This window comes from Phyllobates terribilis, unplaced genomic scaffold (assembly GCF_046119375.1).
Source record: "Phyllobates terribilis strain yellow unplaced genomic scaffold, ASM4611937v1 Scaffold_3__8_contigs__length_932513732, whole genome shotgun sequence".
NCBI lineage: Eukaryota > Metazoa > Chordata > Amphibia > Anura > Dendrobatidae > Phyllobates > Phyllobates terribilis.
The window spans coordinates 668,671,856-668,688,525 of NW_027362763.1; the positions used below are offsets into that span (position 1 = coordinate 668,671,856).

The window sequence follows — 16,670 nt, forward strand, 5'->3', positions numbered from 1 at the left end:
CTGCAGATAGCTGCTTCTGTTCCTCTCAGTAGTGAGTCTCCCACCACCACCACTCTTCTTCCCTTCTTGGCTGTCCTTTTTCTTGTCGCTTCTGGGTGTTTCTGGGTGCTCTTTTCTTTTTTGCTTGCTGGTAGTTCCTCATCCTTAGGTGTGCCATCTTCGTCCTCCACAAGTCCTTGGAATCTGTTTCTCAGTTGTGTGGTTGGTGGTGTCTCCATGGTCTTCTTGCTTCTTTTGGTCACTTGCCTCCACTTGTCTGCCTCTGGAGGTTCTCTGACGCTTCCTTCACTTTCCGTGACCAGTAGTGACGCTTCTGTTCTGTCCAGGAAGTCTTCATTTTCCTTGGTGAGTTTTAATGTCGCAATTCTTTCTTCCAGTCCCCGCAGCTTTTCTTCTAAAAGAGCCAGTAGTCTACACTTCTGGCAGGTGAAGTTGGTTTCAGCTTCTGGTCGATCTGTGAACATGTAGCACATGTTGCAGCTCACCATGTAGGTTGTCACATCTGCCATGCTGCTCCTTGTCCCTGCTGACTTGATGTCTGTCTTCTTTCTTGTGATACCCTAGGATACCTGACGGCGCGCGGTTTGGCGATGCTTTCCAAGCAGCTGGTCCCGGCTGTACCCAACGATCTTCTAGCTGAAGGAGACTCTTCGCTTTTCCCAGAAGGCACCTGGAATATGCAAAGTGTCCTCTTCAAGCTTCAATCCCTGGTTTGGGATTGAAGCTTGAAGAGGACACCCTATATCCGTACTTTGCCGTAAATGGGGAGTTACTATATCGGGTCACCAAGCTCAGAGGAGAGGTAATTGAGCAGTTACTAGTGCCAGGGCTGTACAGACGCAGAGTGTTAGATATGGCTCATGCACATGTCTTAGGTGGTCATCTGGGTGTAGAAAAAAAACAGGAAACGATCCTCCAGAGGTTCTACTGCCCCAGTTATCTCAGAGAGATCTTGATTTATTGTAGGTTCTGTCCCACCTGTCAGCTGACCCTCCCTATGCCTGACTTCCGTAGCCCCCTTAGTGCCACTACCTATCATTGCGGTCCTATTCTATCACATCGCCATGGATCTAGTGGGACCCCTGGTCAAGTCCACCAGAGGACATCAGTGTATCTTGGTGGTAAAGGACTACGCTACACGGTACCCGGAGGCTGTACCACTACGAAACTCCTCTGCCAAGTGCATAGCCCGGGAGCTACTCCGCATCTTTTCTAGAACGGGGTTGCTTAAGGAGATCCTAACGGACCAAGGGACCCCATTTATATCAAGGGTGATGAGGGAGTTGAGCAAAACCCTGCAAATCACACGGCTTAGGACTTCAGTCTACCACCCCCAGACAGACGGATTAGTGGAGAGGTTTAATAAAACCTTGAAGGCCATATTGAAGGTCATAGAGAAAGACCAGGACTGGGACTATCTACTTCCATACCTTCTGTTCTCGATTAGAGAAGTCCCACAGGCCTCTACTGGATTCTCCCCGTTTGAGCTGTTATATGGCCGACACCCCCACGGACTCCTGGACGTAGCAAAGGAGACCTGGGAGGCGGAGTCTACACCCTAAAGGAGTGTAATCGAACATGTGGCCCAGATGCAAGAGAGGATTGCCGAGATGATGCCCTTTATGAAAGAACACCTCTTGAAAGCACAAGAGGCATAGTCGAGGGTCCACAATAGATCGGCGAGGGTGAAACACTTCAACCCTGGGGATCGGATATTAGTGCTGGTACCTACGGTGGAGAGCAAATTCCTGGCCAAATGGCAGGGTCCTTATGAAAGAGTTGAAAAGGTTGGAGACATTAACTATAGAGTCCACCGACCATGGAGAAGGAAGCCCTACCAGGTGTACTATGTCAACCTGATTAGGTCATGACGAGATAGGGAGCCTGTGGAAGTTCCTTGTTTGGTGGCGAAGACTGAAGCCAATGTGGAGGAAGTCAAGGTGGCAGAGTCGCTGTCCCGTGCCCAGTAGCAACAGTGTCGAGAGTTGCTACACCGGAACAGAGACCTGTTCTCAGAACTACCGGGGTGTACTCGGATCATAGAGCCTCATGTCCGAGTAAACATGAAGCTGTATCGGATTCCTGAAGCCCGCCGAGAGGTGATCTCGAAAGAGGTGAAGCGGATGCTGAGCCTGAGAATCATTGAGGAGTCCAAGAGTGGTTGGTCCAGTCCCATAGTCTTTGTGCCGAAACCAGATGGAAAATGGCGGTTTTGCAATGATTATAGGAAACTCAACGAGGTCTCAAAGTTCGACACCTACCCAATGCCCAGGGTAGACGAACTGATTGAAAGGTTGGGGCCGGCCAGGTACATTACCACCCTTGACCTCACGAAAGGATATTGGCAAATACCCATGTTCCAAGATGCCAAGAAGAAGATGACCTTCTCAACACCAGACGGTTGTTTCCAGTACACAAGGATGCCGTTTGGGTTGCAAGGAACCCCGGCTACCTTCCAGAGAGCCATGGACAGGATCCTAACTTCCCACAAGAAGTATGCAGTGGCCTACCTGGATGATATTGTGATCTACAGCCATGATTGGGGAAGCCATCTGAGCAAAGTCCAGGCAATACTTGATGCTCTACGGAAGGCAGGGTTTTCCATAAACCCGAAGAAATGTGCCATGGGCACGGAGGAAGCCAAAAACTTGGTCTATGTCGTAAGCAGTTGAGAAATAAAGCCCCAAATAAATAAAGTCAACGCGATCCAGAGTTGGCCACAATCCCTCTCAAAGAAACAGGTCAGAGCGTTCTTGGGCATTGTGGGCTATTACCGACGGTTTATCCCTAACTTCGCCATGATAGCCGCCCCTTTGACAGATCTCCTTAAAGGGACAAAGTCGGCTATGGCTGAGTGGTTTCCAGAGGCTGAGACGGCTTTCCAGGAACTGTGTAAACAGCCAGTGCTGGTGGCATCGAATTTCTCAAAGTTTGTAGTCCAGGTGGACACGTCAAATGTTGGGCTGGGTGTTGTCCTATCATAAGAGGTGAACGGGGAAGAGCACCCCATAATATATTTAAATTGGAAGCTGACATCCTGTGAGAAGAATTACTCCATAGTGGAGAAGGAATGTTTGGCCATCAAGTAGGTGTTGGACTCTCTAATATCTACCTCTTAGGCAGGAAGTCCAGGCAGGTGCCACACCATGCCCCACTAAGATGGATGAGGGAGAAGAAGGAGAACAACGCCCAAGTGACCAGGTGGTTTTTAGCTTCAATGTAGAGCATAGGCCTGGGAAACTGCATGACCATGCCGACGCACTGTCGAGGATCCACTGTTTGATAGCGGAAAGTGCCAACCCTCCTCCGGCTTTGGGCAGAGGGGAGTATGTAAGATGGCTACTGAACAGGTCTTTGAGGGTAGATATGTATCATCGAGGTTGGTAGCTTCGGTGATGTAAACCCGGGAAAGCATTCTCAAGCACATACAGTGCTGAGAGGGTTAATAGGGCATACCAGGGTGGGGTTTTACGAGCAGTCATAAGAGATGGGAGGGAATGGCGGCTCACATATCCCCACCCTGGGGTGTGTGGTTTTGTAAATAAAATGGAGACCAAGTGTCTCATTCACTGTCTGTGGCTGGAGGTGTGGAGAGGTGCTAAAGAACACTGACCGTGAGCGGGCGAATCCACAGTACTGAATGGACTGTTTATTTTCTGTCTTGTCACTCTGTGCTAAACAAGGCTGTGTTTTGTTTACTTCTAAAGTGCGGTTTATGCAGTTTTAATAAACTTGACTTGGACATTTTAAAGAAACCGGGTTTCCTGAACCTACCTCAAACGCAGCTGAGTGAGTAAACCCTACACACCTTATCCGTGCATGTTTGCTCATAACTATTATTAATAGCAAGAATTATAAAGCGAGCGATCCTTCTCTGTCTTGGCAGATTGGTTCTTGACTAGGGATGATCGGACCAGTGGAAGTTTAGGTTCGTCTGGTTTGACCGAACTTTAGTCCAAAGTTCGGTTCGGGTACCAGAACTGTATCCGAACACACTCTCTCTCACACTCACTCACTCTCACTCTCCAAACTGTGAAATGAACTTCCAGGAGAAGTCCATGTTCGGAGTTCAGCACCGTGGTGTCTAGTACAAATGATGAACTTTACATTTCAAGTTCGCTCATCTCTATTCATGAGTTGAATTTCACCTTCGCCTGGATATAAGATTTCTTTCTTTTCTTTTTTTCTCATGTATATAATATTGGATTCTTCAGGAAAGTTCCAGTGGAACGACGATTGGACTCGAAACTCCCACATCAGCATCAGTGACTGGTAAGAGAAGCTTCTCCATCTTGTTTCACTATAAATTACTTTATTATTAGGATCAGTGATGGGAAGATGAGAAGAAATGTCACCACAAACCAGAATTACTTTTCTGTCCATCATGTGTCCACTTCCCATTTCCCAGGTCTTGAGTATAAGTATACTTGGCCGGCTCACAGAGATTTGGTCATTCCTCTTCCTTTTAGGGCCTGGTCATAATGGGTGCATGTGGTGAGGCCAGGGACTGGAAATTCATATTCCCAGTTATGAAGGTCTCAGCAGGAATGCTAGTCTGTCTGACTTCAAAGGACCCCAGGAGAGAATTGAATACAGGTTGTAACGGGTCTGGGAGGCGGAACCTCTGAGCTACTATACAAGGGGGCAGTCCTTGTAAGGGAGCGGGTGGCGACCAGGCAGGCAGTCACAGCAGGTGACCGGGACAGTCTCTGGAAGAACGGGCAGGAGATCACGACAAGTGACTGGGGCAGTCTCTGGGTGAACGGGCAGATGGTCATGGCAAGTGACCGGGACAGTCTCTGGAAGAACGGGCAGGAGATCACGGCAAGTGACTGGGGCAGTCTCTGGGTGAACGGGCAGGTGGTCACGGCAAGTGACCGGGGCAGTCTCTGGGTAAAGGGTTGGTACGACCTGTGGCGGCTGATGGTAGACTTGAGCTCCCAGGTGAGCAGGCGCGAGTCTCTGGATAAACGGGTGGTCACAGCACGTGACGGCAGAGCCTCCAGGTAGGCTAGCAGACAGGCAGCAGATGAGCGCTCCCAGGTGAGCGAGCAGGAGTCACTGGACAGGCAGGTGGTCACAGCATGTGACGGCGGAGCCTCCAGGTAGACTAGCAGGCAGGTAGCAGGTGAGCGCTCCCAGGTGAGCGGGTAAGCTGGTCCATAGACAGACTGACGGGAGTAGGAAGGCAGACCGTCGGACCTCAGGCAAGCAGGCAGGTGGCTGGTGTGCGCTCCCAGGTGAGCGGGCAGGCTGGTCCTTAGACAGACTGACAGGAGTAGCAAGGCAGACCGTCGGACCTCAGACTAGCAGGCAGGTAGCAGATAATCAGGCAGGAATCTGGCAGGTAACTGGCAGGTAACTGGCAACGGGACCTGAGGGCTGAAGCAGAGTAGTGAACAGTGCAACAACATTGCTCGGGCACCTCCATTTTGGAGGAGGTGCCTTATATATGGTAAAGTCCTCCGGCCATTGGCCGGGGACTCCTTAGGACGGCGCGCGCGGCCCCTTTAAGAGGGAGGGAGGGCGCGCGCGCGCGCCCTAAGCACAGTGGCCGGGAAGGAGCGCGCGCTGCCAGCAGAGCGGGAGAGGGACGCCGGGCACGGAGCAGAGCGGTGAGGGGAACAGCGTCCCTGCCTAGCAGAGGGCAGGGACGCCGGCACTACAGTACCCCCCCCTTTAGGCCCCCCCTTTTTTAGGCCAGATAGAAATTTAGCTAGGATGAGAGGGGCATGGATGTTCTCCCGGGGCTCCCACGTTCTCTCCTCAGGACCAAACCCCTTCCAATCTACCAGAAAAAAGGTCTTTCCTCTTACCCTTTTGGTGGCAAGAATGTTCTCTACCTCAAACTCGTCCTCAGCAGAAACCGGAGCAGGAGGCGTACCTGTAGACTTGGAAAAAGAGTTAAGCACCACGGGTTTGAGGAGAGATACATGGAAGTAGTTAGGGATCCGTAAGTTGGCCGGGAGTTTCAATTTATAGGCCACCGGGTTGATCTGACTGATGACCTCCAGAGGACCGATGAACAACTTGTAAGAAGGTATCTTGAGTCGAACATATTTAGATGAGAGCCAGACTTTATCTCCTGGACGAAATTGTGGAGGATCCAGGCGTTTTTTGTCAGCGTGTCTTTTCATACGCTCGGATGACAGAAGGAGTGCGGACCGGGTACTCTCCCATATGGAGGAAAATTTGCTAACGAGAGATTCCGCAGCCGGGTTGTCCACAGAGGTGGAGACAGGAAAAGGAATCCGAGGATGCTGACCAAAGACTACAAAAAACGGGGATTTGGAGGAGGATTCGCTCTCGTGATTATTATAAGAGAACTCGGCCCATGGTAGGAGATCCACCCAGTCAGAATGGTGGGCATTAACGAAGTGCCGGAGGTAACTGGTCAGGTTCTGATTGATCCGCTCCACTTGACCATTGGACTGTGGGTGGTAAGCGGAAGAGAAGTCCAGGGTGACGTCTAGTAGTTTACAAGTGGCTCTCCAGAAACGTGAGGTGAACTGTACCCCACGATCCGACACGATGTGGAGGGGCAGGCCATGAAGACAGAAGATGTGGCGGATAAAGTCTTTAGCCAGCTCGGGTGCAGACGGAAGGCCTGGCAGGGGAATAAAGTGAGCCATCTTGGAAAAGCGGTCAGCGACCACCCAAATGACCGTACAACCGGCAGAGACGGGAAGATCTGTTATAAAGTCCATTGCTATATGCTGCCAGGGGGCAGCAGGTACAGGAAGCGGAAGGAGGCGTCCGGCTGGCAGATGTCTCGGGACTTTGTTGCGGGCGCAGGACACACAGGCAGAAACAAAGTCTATTATGTCCTTGTGCAGGGTAGGCCACCAATAGTGCCGGGCAATAAGCTGAAGGGTCTTTTTCTGACCGGCGTGGCCAGCTAGTTTAGACGAATGGCCCCAGTGTAGGATCTTCTCCCGATCAGGTACTGAAACAAACGTCTTACCGGGAGGGAGACGATTTAGACTCACGGGAGCCACCTGCATTACTCTGGCGGGATCGATGATATGTTTAGGTTCTTCCTCGAGATCGGACACCAGAAAGGATCGGGACAAGGCGTCTGCTTTGACGTTTTTGTCAGCCGGGCGAAAATGAAGAACAAAATCAAAGCGAGCAAAAAACAAGGACCACCGGGCTTGGCGCGGGTTAAGTCTCTGGGCATGCTAGAGGTAAGCCAAGTTCTTGTGGTCAGTGTAAATTATTACCGGATGAAGAGCCCCCTCGAGTAGGTAACGCCACTCCTCCAACGCCAGCTTGATGGCCAATAACTCTCGGTCTCCTATGGAATAGTTGCGCTCAGAAGAGGAGAAGAGTTTGGAGAAGAAGCCACAAGTTACCATTCTCCCGGAAGATGATTTTTGAGTAAGTACCGCTCCGGCTCCAGAGGAGGAGGCGTCAACTTCCAGGAAGAACTGCTTGTTGCCGTCCGGGCGATGCAGCACCGGGGCGGAAGAGAAGGCCTGTTTTAGGGAAAGAAAGGCCTCCTCTGCTTCGGGCGGCCACTCTTTGGGATTAGTACCCTTACGGGTGAGCGTGGAAATTGGGGCAGTCCGGGAAGAGAAGTGCGGGATGAAGAGGCGGTAATAGTTGGCGAAGCCCAGGAACCGTTGAATAGCCTTCAACCCCTCTGGTCGGGGCCATTTCTCGATGGCAGACAGTTTCTCAGGATCCATTTGTAGGCCGGTCTGAGAGATAATGTAGCCCAGAAACGGAAGCGAGGTCTGCTCAAAGAGGCACTTCTCATATTTAGCGTAGAGATGGTTCTGCCTGAGCCTGAGCAGGACCTGACGAACATCCCTCCGGTGAGTCTGGAGATCCGGAGAGAAGACCAAGATGTCGTCCAGGTACACCACTACGCAGGAGTAGAGAAGGTCCCGGAAGATGTCATTGACCAACTCTTGAAAGACGGCAGGAGCGTTACAGAGGCCAAAGGGCATTACCAGATATTCATAGTGGCCGTCCCGGGTGTTGAATGCCGTCTTCCATTCATCCCCCTGACGGATACGAACCAGGTTGTAAGCCCCACGGAGGTCCAGTTTGGTGAAGATTCTAGCCCCTCTCAGACGATCAAATAACTCCGGAATGAGCGGAAGGGAGTACTTATTTTTCACCGTGATCTGGTTAAGGCCTCTATAGTCTATACAGGGACGGAGAGAGCCGTCCTTCTTTTTTGCGAAGAAGAAGCCTGCTCCCGCCGGGGAGGTAGACTTCTGGATGAATGCCCTGGCCAGATTCTCCTCAATATATTCGGACATCGACCGGGTCTCAGCAGCGGATAATGGATAAATACGCCCACGGGGAGGAGTAGTACCGGGTAACAAGTCGATAGGGCAGTCGTATGGTCTATGAGGGGGTAGTGTCTCTGCTTCCTTTTTATTAAAGACATCAGCATAAGACCAATAAGGAATCGGAAGTCCAGGTAGATTAGCTGGGGTAGGAGAAGGACGGACGGGATGGACGGGAACCAGACAGGTCTTATGGCAGTCCTGTCCCCAGCGAAGGACTTCTCCGGTCTGCCAGTCAAGCACGGGTGCATGTCTCTGGAGCCAAGGTAGACCTAGCAGGAGGGCGTGAGAGAGTCCAGGCAGAACATGAAAGGAGATACTCTCAGAATGCAGCATTCCCACTTGCAGAGTAATGGATTCGGTGATGAGTTGGATGGGGCGTGGTAAGAGACCTCCATCCACGGCAGCAACAGACAAGGGTACAGCCAGAGGTTTGGTGGGGATGCGGTACTTCTCTACCAGGGACTGTGAAATAAGATTCCCGGCTGCTCCAGAGTCCAGTTGGGCTAGTTCGAAATAACGGTTCTCCCCGCAGACGATTGAAACTGACAGCAGCAGAGATGGAGAGGATTTATTCTTGTCTAGGTCGACCTCTCTGAGCGAACCTAGACACAGGCGTTTCCCGACCTCTCTGGGCAGGCACGGATCCGGTGCTCCTTACTGCCACAGTAGAAGCAGCTCCCCTCGGCACGGCGTAAGTCCTGACGGGTTTTGACCATCTTGGTCTGGTCGACCTGCATAGGCTCAGGAGAGTGTACCTGGGGAGAGACGGAGGGAGTGACGGGTTTCTGAAAAGTAGGAGCTAGACGTGGAAACCTCCTCTCACGGGTGACCTCTTTGGCACGCTCCTGGAACCGTAGGTCAATCCGGGTGGCAAGAGTTATTAGGTCATCGAGAGTGGTAGGAACGTCCCGACCGGCAAGTTCATCTTTAATACGGCCAGACAGACCCTCCCAGAAGACGGATACCAGAGCGTCGTTATCCCAGGCCAGCTCCGAGGCAAGGGTACGGAACCGTATGGCATATTGGCCCACGGTGAGACTTCCCTGACGGAGGCGTAGCAGAGACGATGCGGATGAGGTCTTCCGTCCGGGTTCATCGAAGACTTTCCGGAAAGCCGTGAGGAAGGCAGGCAGGTCGGACACCAGGGGGTCTCCTCTCTCCCATAGAGGATTTAGCCAGGTCAGGGCCTCCCCGGTGAGATGGGACATGATGAAGGCAATTTTGGCCCGGTCGGAGTTAAACTGGTGGGACAATAGTTCAAAGTGCAGGGTGCACTGATTAATGAAGCCCCGAGCCTGGGCGGGGTCGCCTCCGAAGCGAGGAGGTGCAGAAAGCCGGGGTCCGGGGTAGGATACCATGGTATTGGTGGGCAGCGGAGCTGCCGGGTTGCGAGTCATGGCACTGGCGGTGGTTGCTGGTGGAGCAGTCAGAGTGTCCAGGCGAGAATTGACATTCCGCAGGTGACCCAGGATGGACTCCTGTTGGGACCTCTGACGGGACAGTTCATGACAGAGGTCCGAGAGCGAGGGAGCTTGGGTGCCACCGGGTTCCATGGCCCAAGCAAACTGTAACGGGTCTGGGAGGCGGAACCTCTGAGCTACTATACAAGGGGGCAGTCCTTGTAAGGGAGCGGGTGGCGACCAGGCAGGCAGTCACAGCAGGTGACCGGGACAGTCTCTGGAAGAACGGGCAGGAGATCACGACAAGTGACTGGGGCAGTCTCTGGGTGAACGGGCAGATGGTCATGGCAAGTGACCGGGACAGTCTCTGGAAGAACGGGCAGGAGATCACGGCAAGTGACTGGGGCAGTCTCTGGGTGAACGGGCAGGTGGTCACGGCAAGTGACCGGGGCAGTCTCTGGGTAAAGGGTTGGTACGACCTGTGGCGGCTGATGGTAGACTTGAGCTCCCAGGTGAGCAGGCGAGAGTCTCTGGATAAACGGGTGGTCACAGCACGTGACGGCAGAGCCTCCAGGTAGGCTAGCAGACAGGCAGCAGATGAGCGCTCCCAGGTGAGCGAGCAGGAGTCACTGGACAGGCAGGTGGTCACAGCATGTGACGGCGGAGCCTCCAGGTAGACTAGCAGGCAGGTAGCAGGTGAGCGCTCCCAGGTGAGCGGGTAAGCTGGTCCATAGACAGACTGACGGGAGTAGAAAGGCAGACCGTCGGACCTCAGGCAAGCAGGCAGGTGGCTGGTGTGCGCTCCCAGGTGAGCGGGCAGGCTGGTCCTTAGACAGACTGACAGGAGTAGCAAGGCAGACCGTCGGACCTCAGACTAGCAGGCAGGTAGCAGATAATCAGGCAGGAATCTGGCAGGTAACTGTCAACGGGACCTGAGGGCTGAAGCAGAGTAGTGAACAGTGCAACAACATTGCTCGGGCACCTCCATTTTGGAGGAGGTGCCTTATATATGGTAAAGTCCTCCGGCCATTGGCCGGGGACTCCTTAGGACGGCGCGCACAGCCCCTTTAAGAGGGAGGGAGGGCGCGCGCGCGCGCCCTAAGCACAGTGGCCGGGAAGGAGCGCGCGCTGCCAGCAGAGCGGGAGAGGGACGCCGGGCACGGAGCAGAGCGGTGAGGGGAACAGCGTCCCTGCCTAGCAGAGGGCAGGGACGCCGGCACTACACAGGTGAGCTAGGATATATACCTTTGTAGTGCAAACGCCTATTCCTGACAAGAGTATGGGGGAGCTAAGTGAATCATGGCAATGAGGAGTAGCTAATTGAATTACCTCTGAAGTCGGGGGAAAGCTCCTGTGTTAGATCAATTACCATGTGCACCTTACAATGAGGATATTGCTGGGAAATGGATTATGAAATGTCTGATAGAAGGGAAGAGGAGATTACATGTAAATCGCCTATTTTCTGCCCTGCCCAAGTTACGTATAAATGTGTTCCTCTGTGAGAGAGGAGGGGTCTTCTGTTGAGGGTCACCTGTCACTGCAGATGTGCAGAAAGACATAAGGAACCGCCCTGGACCCATGACAGCACCCTTCCTGCCGTGTCCAGAGACCTTTGATGAAAGTGTGGTATATTCACTTTTATTCCTTTTAATTTTACTGTATCGTATTACTGCTTCTTTACTGTATTTGTCTGACTACTGTATATATATATCTTGTAACCGCTTGTATATATTGTACCTAGCATCGCTCTTTTGAGTAAATAAATATATAAAATTTATAAGCTCGCTTCACATTATCCTAAACCCGGAACTCACTGAAGTTGTGAGGAAGGATCAGGGGCACGTGGCTCCGATCGGTTTGTGACAATTGGTGGCAGCGGTTGGGATTTGGATATCTGTGAACTGAGCTCTTGCTAGTTAGTAGATCAGACATAGTATACAGTGAAAGCGTGTGTGCGATACTGTACCCTTCCCCCTCTCAGTTTTCTGTCCTATCTTTTATTTGGCTACGGTCTATGGTGGATGGCATACTGCCTCAGAAGCAAAGGTTCCCAGATGAGTGCTACCAGAGGGGACGCTGAGCAGATGGAAGGTGGCAGTGTGGTGCCAGTCGCTGACCAGACTGAGGTATCAGAGGAGGGTGGAAGTGCCCCCGACACCCACAAAAATCCTGAACATTCTGTTATGCAATCCACAGCTCCAGCTAGAGGGGCCAGTAACCCGGCCCTGGACGCTCTTATGTAGGCCTACGTCCAGGCTCTGAGAGATGGACAGCAGAAGCAGAGACAGGCCGTGCTCCACATGTGGCAAGCTGAGCGAGATGCCCAGGAAAGAAAGTGGCAAGCTGAGCGAGATGCCCAGGAAAGAAAGTGGCAAGCTGAGCGAGATGCCCAGGAAAGAAAGGAGGAGAGGCAGTACCAGCTGCAGTTAGCCCAGCTGCGGAGCCGGCAGGACCCACCGGCTCAAACAGCACAGACGCCAGCAGCCCCAAAAGCTAAGCTGCGCTCAGAGGATCTGCCTGTCCTGGAATTGGACGGAGACCTGGAACTTTTCCTGAAAGGGTTTGAACAGGTGTGTCTCCAGTACCAGGTACCCAAGGCAGACTGGGCACGCACCCTGTCCACCAGGCTAAGAGGGAGAGCCCTGGATGCTTTCTCGTCTCTCCTTGTAGCCCAGCACCAGGACTATGACCTCATTAAAGCTGCGCTGATCCTGAGGTACCGTCTCATGCCTGAGGTGTACAGAGTGAAATTCCGCAGCCTGTGGAAACGACCGACCGAGAACCACCTAGAGACTCTGCTCCAGATGAGTGTCCAGCTTCACAGATGGGCAGAGGGAGAGATAGACAATCCCGACAAAGCAACCTTGGATCTGTTCCTCAAGGAGCAATTCTTAAACATTTGCTCGGAGGAAGTGCAACAATATGTCCTGGACCGGAAACCCCAAGATGCTAGAACTGCTGCGGAGCTAGCGGATGAGTACGTCGCCAACCGGACGTTGCGGAGACCCGTCAGCACCGGCTGGAGGGGGAGTAAGACCAATCCTGTTCCGAGTAACCCTGCAGTTTCCCCTGAGACTACCCCCGCCCGAAAACCTATGGGCTCCATTGTTCCCCCTTCCAAGCCCCAGGGAGGACCCCCTCGATGTCACGCCTGCAATCAGCCAGGACATTACAGGGCGAACTGCCCTAGCCGGAAGAGGAACCCTCCTACTTCCCAAACCTCAGCAGCGGGTCCAACAGTTTATGTGGTGGGGAGGGGTGGGGCCAGGCCCAATGACAATCTCAAGCAAGTGACTGTGGGGAATAAAGTGGTTATGGGACTAAGGGACACGGGGGCCAATGTGACCCTAGTACAGCCTGAACTGGTACCCCCAGAGAGTATCATCCCTGGAAAGACGCTGACCGTCAGCGGGGTGGGTACGGAGAAGATAACTCTACCCATGGCTTGTGTGCATCTGGATTGGGGTGTGGACAAGGGGCTGGTAGAGGTCGGGGTTACATCTCGTCTCTGGGGCCTCTCACCTCTCAGTATGGGAAGAGAGCAACTCCACTGCCCCGTGGTAATGTATCTGTAAGTGATATTATACTTTGTGGTACCATACATGCTGATCCTTGTAGTGATGTGCCAGCTGACAGGAGTGCAGCTGGGGGGGATTTAGCCCCTCTTCCTGCTCTCTCAGCTGACATGTCCAGCTCTGAACTTTTCAGTGAGAATGCTAATGTAATCCATTGTCGTGCTAATGAACTCTCTGGCTTGGCTGAGGAGCTGGTGGGGGCCTTGCCTGCCCCTCCCAACTGTCAGCTTGCACATGATCCCTCCATCAGCTCAAAACCTAGTGAACCTGTCAAGTATGTATCACATGTTGGGGCTACCCACAGTGACCCCACAACCCATCCAGGTGAGGGAAGGGGACCGGGACTCCCTGAGGAGACTCGGGGCATTGCTGTGGTCACCCGCAGCAGGAGGGCTCAGGAGGCAGGGGCCGCTTTGCACCCTGACTCCTCCACCCCATCACCTGGGTCTGGGACTGGGCCCACTGGTGTTAACCCCCCAGCGCCGTTCCCTGAGGGTTCCGGCGAGAGTGCGGCCTTCAGGTCCCTGTTAGCGGGCTCCAGCAAGGAGTTCCAGGTGGCTGTCCAAGCCGACAGCAGCCTGGAAGCCTTGAAGGAACGCACAGGTAAGCCCCCCTTGGAGACAGACAAGGACCGCTTGTTCTGGGACCAAGGGAGGCTGTATAGGGAAACACTGCCCACAGATGGACAAGAAGGTTGGTGTAGCGAGAGGCACCTAGTGGTACCTCAGCCATACCGGGCTGAGCTGTTACGGCTCCCGCATGAAATTCTGTTGGCTGGTCACCTAGGGGTCGCTAAGACCAAGGCTCGGCTAGCCCACTTGTTTTATTGGCCTAAGATGGGGACAGCAGTAGCTGCCTACTGCCGTTCGTGTGTCACCTGTCAGAGGATGGGGAAGGCGGGGCCCGGCCCTAAAGCCCCATTGATACCTCTGCCCATAATAGGTGAGCCTTTCCAGTGAATTGCTGTGGACCTCATTGGGCCGCTGCCCATTCCCAGCAGCTCCGGGAAACGCTACATACTAACGGTAGTAGATTACGATACTAGGTACCCAGAAGCTGTCGCGCTGTCCTCCATCCGGGCAGACGTAGTGGCCAAAGCCCTGCTGGAAATCTTCACCCGTGTTGGCTTCCCCCTGGAGATGCTCACGGACCGAAGGCCCCAGTTCATGTCTGACTTGATGCAGAGCCTGTGTAAGCAAACAGGGGTGCAACATCTGGTGTCCAGCCCATATCACCCACAGACTAATGGCCTGTGTGAACGGTTCAATGGCACGTTGAAACAGATGATCCGAATGTTGGTCGAGTCCCAGGGACGCGACTGGGAGCGACACCTCCCACATCTGTTGTTTGCTTACCGGGAAGTGCCTCAAGCCTCAACGGGGTTCTCCCCCTTTGAGCTCCTGTATGGAAGACGGGTACAGGGACCCATCGCTCTCGTGAGGGAATCCTGGGAGGAAGATGCAGCCACCCCGCGCGTTTCAGTCGTGGAATTTGTCTTGCGATTCCGTGACAGAATGCAGGCAGGTGGTGCATGACAACATGGTCCAGGCCCAGGCAGAGCAGAAGCGCTGGTATGACCAGAATGCTCTGGAGAGGACATACCAGGAAGGGCAGAAAATATGGGTCCTAGTCCCTGTGCTCCAGGACAAGCTTCAGACAAGATGGGAGGGCCCTTATGACGTGCATCAGCAGCTCAGCAAGGTCAATTACCTGGCCACAATTGACCTGGTCCGGAGCAGGCAGAAGGTCTTCCATGTCAACATGATGAAAGCGCATCATGACAGGGAAGCCTGTGCCTTTCCGGTGTGCAGTCTGCCGGAGTAAGGGGAGGAGGACCTCATGGATCTGCTCGCACATGCCCATGCGGGAGGGTCCATGGAGGATGCCCCCATGAACATCCTTCTGTCTGAGGACCAACGGTCCCAGCTGAAGGAGGTCATGCGCCCTTTCCCTGACCTCCTCTCGGGAAAGCCCGGACGGACAAAGCTGGCAGTCCACCGAGTGGACACGGGGAATCACGCCCCTATCCGGCGAGCGGCATATCGCGTCTCCTTGGAGGTACAGGAGCAAATGCGGAAGGAGATTGCCGAGATGCTGGAGCTGGGGGTGATCCGCCCGTCCGCCAGTGCATGGGCCTCACCTGTAGTCCTCGTACTCAAAAAGGTCCGGACGACCCGGTTCTGTGTGGATTACAGGGGGCTCAATGCCATTACCGCCGATGACGCGTTCCCCATGCCGCGCATCGACGACCTGTTTGACCGGTTGGGCAAGGCTCAGTACTTGACCATCATGGACTTGAGCCGAGGATACTGGCAGATTCCCCTGTCCCCAGAGGCACAGGAGAAATCAGCCTTTATCACTCCTTTTGGACTGTATGAGCCCACCGTCATGCCATTTGGCATGAAGAATGCCCCCGCCACTTTCCAGCGGATGGTCAACACCTTGCTGTCAGGGTGCGAAGGGTTCGCAGCTGCATACCTGGATGACATTGCCGTCTTCAGCCCCACTTGGGAGGAACACCTTTGGCACCTGTTAGAGGTGTTGGGGCGGATCCACCGGGCAGGCTTGACCATCAAGCCGGGAAAGTGTCAGATGGGCATGACCGAGGTCCAATACCTGGGACCCCGGGTAGGTGGGGGGAAACTGAGACCAGAACCCGGGTAGGTGGATGCAATCACGACCTGGCCCACCCCAAGGACCAAGAAACAGGTGATGTCTTTCTTGGGTACGGCTGGGTACTATAGGAAGTTCGTACAGGACTATAGTGCCCTGGCCAAGCCCCTGACAGACCTCACCAAGAAGAAGCTGCTGCAAGCTGTCAACTGGACAGCGGACTGCGAGCTCTCCTTCCAGGCCTTGAAAGCTGCCCTGGCGGCAGCCCCTGTACTCCAGGCGAACGACGACTCCCGGCCGCTTGTAGTACAGACTGACGCCAGCACCTACGGACTCGGTGCGGTGCTGAGCCAACCTGACTCAGCAGGTCAAGAGCACCCTGTTCAATACCTCAGTCGGAAACTTCTGCCGAGGGAAGTGGCCTACTCTACGGTGGAGAAGGAATGCCTGGCGATCGTGTGGGCTCTGCAGTATCTGCAGCCATACGTGTACGGGCGCCATTTCACCGTGGTGACTGACCACAACCCCCTCACTTGGCTATCTCGAGTAGCCGGTGAGAACGGAAGGTTGTTGCGTTGGAGCCTAGCTCTCCACCACTACAACTTTGATGTTCGGTGTAAGTCCGGCCGGGCCCACGGTAACGCAGATGGGTTATCCAGGCAAGGGGAGGCAGCTGAAGTGCTTGCGGATGATGACCGACGAGGTCTTCCTCCGAACGCACTCTAAAAGGGGGAGGTGTGGTGAGGCCAGGGACTGTAAATTCATATTCCCAGTTA

General features: G+C 53.8%; 1 pseudogene; it reads left to right on the top strand.

Annotated features, from left to right (window-relative positions):
- LOC141258599 (uncharacterized) overlaps window positions 1-16,670 on the top strand; it is a 99,532-nt pseudogene that overhangs the window by 9,529 nt on the left and 73,333 nt on the right.